Genomic DNA, 5,843 nt, shown 5'->3' with positions numbered 1-5,843 from the left:
AACTCGTTATTTCACGAAATTGAAAGTGAAAACAAGTGGCCTTGGCGTCTCTCGGCGGCAATGAGAAATTTCTTCCTGTTTTTTCAGTTTCTTTTGCCTATTTGGAACTGAAGATCATGGTGGAAGGTCGATTTTCAGCGGAGACATGAATTGCGCCTTATAACATACAATTTCATGATAAATACTCGTTTTTCACTAAATTGGAAGTGAAAAAACGTTGTCTTGGCTTCTCTCCAGAGTCGTCAGGATTTTTTTCCCGTTTCTTGAGTTCCTTTTGCCTAGTTAAAATTGAAAATCATGGGAAAATCTCGTTTTTCAGCGGAAATATCAGTTTCCGCTTATAACATTCAATATCATGATAAAAACTCGTTTTATCACGAAATTGGAAGTAAAAAAAAATCGCCTCGGCTTCTCTCCAGGGCCGTGAGGATTTTTTACCCGTTTCTTGAGTTCCGGTTGCCTATTTGAAATTGAAAATCATGGGAGAATCTCGATTTTCAGCGGAAATATGAGATTCGGCTTATAACATTCCATATTTTGATAAAAACTCGTTTTTTCACGAAATTGGAAGTGAAAACACGTTGCCTTGGCGTCTCTCGGGGGTAGTGAGATATTTTATCCTGTTTCTTCACTTTCTTTTGCCTATTTGGAACTGAAGATCATGGTGGAAGGTCGATTTTCAGCGGAGACATGAATTGCGCCTTATAACATACAATTTCATGATAAATACTCGTTTTTCACGAAATTGGAAGTGAAAAAACCTTGTCTTGGCTTCTCTCCAGAGTCCTGAGGATTTTTTTCCCGTTTCTTGAGTTCCTTTTGCCTAGTTGAAATTGAAAAGCATGGGAAAATCTCGTTTTTCAGCGGAAATATGAGTTTCCGTTTATAACATTCAATATCATGATGAAAACTCGTTATTTCACGAAATTGGAAGTGAAAACTCTTTGCCTTGGCGTCTCTCGATTGCAGTGAGAAATTTCTCCCTGTTTCTTCAGTTTCTTTTGCCTATTTGGAACTGAAGTCCATGGTGGAAGGTCGATTTTAAGCAAAGACATGAATTTCGCCTTATAACATACAATTTCATGATAAAAACTCGTTTTTTCACGAAGTTGGAAGTAAAAACCCGTTGCCTTCGCGTCTCTCGAGGGCAATGAGAAAGTTTTTCCCGTTTCTTGAGTTCCTTTTGTCTATTTGAAATTGAAAATCATGGGAGAATCCCAACTTTATGAATATCTGCTTATAACATGCGATATCATGATAAATACTGGTTTTTTCACTAAATTGGAAGTGAAAAAACGTTGTCTTGGCTTCTCTCCAGGGCCATGAGGATTTTTTCCCCGTTTCTTGAGTTCCTTTGCCTATTTGAAATTGAAAATCATGGGAGAATCTCGATTTTCAGCGGAAATATGAGTTTCGGCTTATAACATTCAATATCATGATAAAAACACGTTTTTTCACGAAATTGGAAGTGAAAACACGTTGCCTTGGCGTCTCTCGAGGGCAGTGAGAAATTTCTCCCTGTTTTGTCAGTTTCTTTTGCCTATTTGGAACTGAGGATCATGGTGGAAGGTCGATTTTCAGCGGAGACATGAATTTCGCCTTATAACATACAATTTCATGATAAAAACTCGTTTTTTCACGAAGTTGGAAGTGAAAAAACGTTGCCTTGGTTTCTCTCCAGGGTCGTGAAGATTTTTATCCCGTTTCTTGAGTTCCTTTTCCCTATATGAAATTGAAAATCTTTCGAGAATCCCGAGTTTTAGCGGAGATATGAATTTCTGCTTATAGCATCCAATATCATGATAAAAACTCGTTATTTCACGAAATTGAAAGTGAAAACAAGTGGCCTTGGCGTCTCTCGGCGGCAATGAGAAATTTCTTCCTGTTTTTTCAGTTTCTTTTGCCTATTTGGAACTGAAGATCATGGTGGAAGGTCGATTTTCAGCGGAGACATGAATTGCGCCTTATAACATACAATTTCATGATAAATACTCGTTTTTCACTAAATTGGAAGTGAAAAAACGTTGTCTTGGCTTCTCTCCAGAGTCGTCAGGATTTTTTTCCCGTTTCTTGAGTTCCTTTTGCCTAGTTAAAATTGAAAATCATGGGAAAATCTCGTTTTTCAGCGTAAATATCAGTTTCCGCTTATAACATTCAATATCATGATAAAAACTCGTTTTATCACGAAATTGGAAGTAAAAAAAAATCGCCTCGGCTTCTCTCCAGGGCCGTGAGGATTTTTTACCCGTTTCTTGAGTTCCGGTTGCCTATTTGAAATTGAAAATCATGGGAGAATCTCGATTTTCAGCGGAAATATGAGATTCGGCTTATAACATTCCATATTTTGATAAAAACTCGTTTTTTCACGAAATTGGAAGTGAAAACACGTTGCCTTGGCGTCTCTCGGGGGTAGTGAGATATTTTATCCTGTTTCTTCACTTTCTTTTGCCTATTTGGAACTGAAGATCATGGTGGAAGGTCGATTTTCAGCGGAGACATGAATTGCGCCTTATAACATACAATTTCATGATAAATACTCGTTTTTCACGAAATTGGAAGTGAAAAAACCTTGTCTTGGCTTCTCTCCAGAGTCCTGAGGATTTTTTTCCCGTTTCTTGAGTTCCTTTTGCCTAGTTGAAATTGAAAAGCATGGGAAAATCTCGTTTTTCAGCGGAAATATGAGTTTCCGTTTATAACATTCAATATCATGATGAAAACTCGTTATTTCACGAAATTGGAAGTGAAAACTCTTTGCCTTGGCGTCTCTCGATTGCAGTGAGAAATTTCTCCCTGTTTCTTCAGTTTCTTTTGCCTATTTGGAACTGAAGTCCATGGTGGAAGGTCGATTTTAAGCAAAGACATGAATTTCGCCTTATAACATACAATTTCATGATAAAAACTCGTTTTTTCACGAAGTTGGAAGTAAAAACCCGTTGCCTTCGCGTCTCTCGAGGGCAATGAGAAATTTTTTCCCGTTTCTTGAGTTCCTTTGCCTATTTGAAATTGAAAATCATGGGAGAATCTCGATTTTCAGCGGAAATATGAGTTTCGGCTTATAACATTCAATATCATGATAAAAACTCGTTTTTTCACGAAATTGGAAGTGAAAACACGTTGCCTTGGCGTCTCTCGAGGGCAGTGAGAAATTTCTCCCTGTTTTGTCAGTTTCTTTTGCCTATTTGGAACTGAGGATCATGGTGGAAGGTCGATTTTCAGCGGAGACATGAATTTCGCCTTATAACATACAATTTCATGATAAAAACTCGTTTTTTCACGAAGTTGGAAGTGAAAAAACGTTGCCTTGGTTTCTCTCCAGAGTCGTGAAGATTTTTATCCCGTTTCTTGAGTTCCTTTTCCCTATATGAAATTGAAAATCTTTCGAGAATCCCGAGTTTTAGCGGAGATATGAATTTCTGCTTATAGCATTCAATATCATAATAAAAACTCGTTATTTCACGAAATTGAAAGTGAAAACAAGTGGCCTTGGCGTCTCTCGGCGGCAATAAGAAATTTCTTCCTGTTTTTTCAGTTTCTTTTGCCTATTTGGAACTGAAGATCATGGTGGAAGGTCGATTTTCAGCGGAGACATGAATTTCGCCTTATAACATACAATTTCATGATAAAAACTCGTTATTTCACGAAATTGGAAGTGAAAACTCGTTGCCTTGGCGTCTCTCGAGGGCAGTGAGAAATTTCTCCCTGTTTCTTCAGTTTATTTCGCCTATTTGGATCTGAAGATCATGGTGGAAGGTCGATTGTCAGCGGAGACATGAATTGCGCCTTATAACATACAATTTCATGATAAAAACTCGTTTTTTCACGAAATAGGAAGTGAAAAAACATTGCCTTGGCTTCTCTCCAGGTCCGTGAGGATTTTTTCCCCGTTTCTTGAGTTCCTTTTGCCTATTTGAAATTGAAAATCATGGGAGAATCTGGATTTTCACCGGAAATATGAGTTTTTGCTTATAACATTCAATATCATGATAAAAACTCGTTATTTCACGAAATTGGAAGTGAAAACACGTTGCCTTGGCGTCTCTCGGGGGCAGGGAGATATTTTATTCTGTTTCTTCAGTTTCTTTTGCCTTTTTGGAACTGAAGTCCATGGTGGAAGGTCGATTTTCAGCGACGACATGAATTTCGCCTTATAACATACAATTTCATGATAAAAACTCGTTTTTTCACGAAGTTGGAAGCAAAAACCCGTTGCCTTGGCGTCTCTCGAGGGCAGTGAGAAATTTCTCCCTGTTTTGTCAGTTTCTTTTGCCTATTTGGAACTGAGGATCATGGTGGAAGGTCGATTTTCAGCGGAGACATGAATTTCGCCTTATAACATACAATTTCATGATAAAAACTCGTTTTTTCACGAAATAGGAAGTGAAAAAACATTGCCTTGGCTTCTCTCCAGGGCCGTGAGGATTTTTTCCCCGTTTCTTGAGTTCCTTTTGCCTATTTGAAATTGAAAATCATGGAAGAATCTGGATTTTCACCGGAAATATGAGTTTTTGCTTATAACATTCAATATCATGATAAAAACTCGTTATTTCACGAAATTGGAAGTGAAAACTCGTTGCCTTGGCGTCTCTCGAGGGCAGTGAGAAATTTCTCCCTGTTTCTTCAGTTTCTTTTGCCTATTTGGAACTGAAGTCCATGGTGGAAGGTCGATTTTCAGCGACGACATGAATTTCGCCTTATAACATACAATTTCATGATAAAAACTCGTTTTTCACGAAATTGGAAGTGAAAACTCGTTGCCTTGGCGTCTCTCGAGGGCAGTGAGAAGTTTCTCCCTGTTTCTTCAGTTTCTTTCGCCTATTTGGATCTGAAGATCATGGTGGAAGGTCGATTGTCAGCGGAGACATGAATTGCGCCTTATAACATACAATTTCATGATAAAAACTCGTTTTTTCACGAAATTGGAAGTGAAAAAAAAATCCTTTGGATTCTCTCCAGGGCCGTGAGGATTTTTTTCCCGTTTCTTGAGATCGTTTTGCCTAGTTGAAATTGAAAATCATGGGAAAATCTCGTTTTTCAGCGGAAATATGAGTTTCCGCTTATAACATTCAATATCATGATGAAAACTCGTTATTTCACGAAATTGGAAGTGAAAACTCGTTGCCTTGGCGTCTCTCGGGGGCAGTGAGATATTTTATCCTGTTTGTTCACTTTCTTTTGCCTATTTGGAACTGAGGATCATGGTGGAAGGTCGATTTTCAGTGAAGACATGAATTTCGCCTTATAACATACAATTTCATGATAAAAACTCGTTATTTCACGAAATTGGAAGTGAAAACTCGTTGCCTTGGCGTCTCTCGAGGGCAGTGAGAAATTTCTCCCTGTTTCTTCAGTATCTTTCGCCTATTTGGATCTGATGATCATGGTGGAAGGTCGATTGTCAGCGGAGACATGAATTGCGCCTTATAACATACAATTTCATGATAAAAACTCGTTTTTCACGAAATTGGAAGTAAAAACCCGTTGCCTTCGCGTCTCTCGAGGGCAATGAGAAAGTTTTTCCCGTTTCTTGAGTTCCTTTTGCCTATTTGAAATTGAAAATCATGGGAGAATCCCAACTTTATGAATTTCTGCTTATAACATGCGATATCATGATAAATACTGGTTTCTTCACTGAATTGGAAGTGAAAAAACGTTGTCTTGGCTTCTCTCCAGAGTCGTGAGGATTTTTATCCCGTTTCTGGAGTTCCTTTAGCCTAGTTGAAATTGAAAATCACGGGAAAATCTCGTTTTTCACCGGAAATATTAGTTTCCGCTTATAACATTCAATATCATGATAAAAACTCGTTATTTCACGAAATTGGAAGTGAAAACTCGTTGCCTTGGCG

This window comes from Venturia canescens, chromosome 11 (genome assembly GCF_019457755.1).
Source record: "Venturia canescens isolate UGA chromosome 11, ASM1945775v1, whole genome shotgun sequence".
NCBI classification, from domain to species: Eukaryota; Metazoa; Arthropoda; class Insecta; order Hymenoptera; family Ichneumonidae; genus Venturia; species Venturia canescens.
This window is presented reverse-complemented; position numbering follows the sequence as displayed.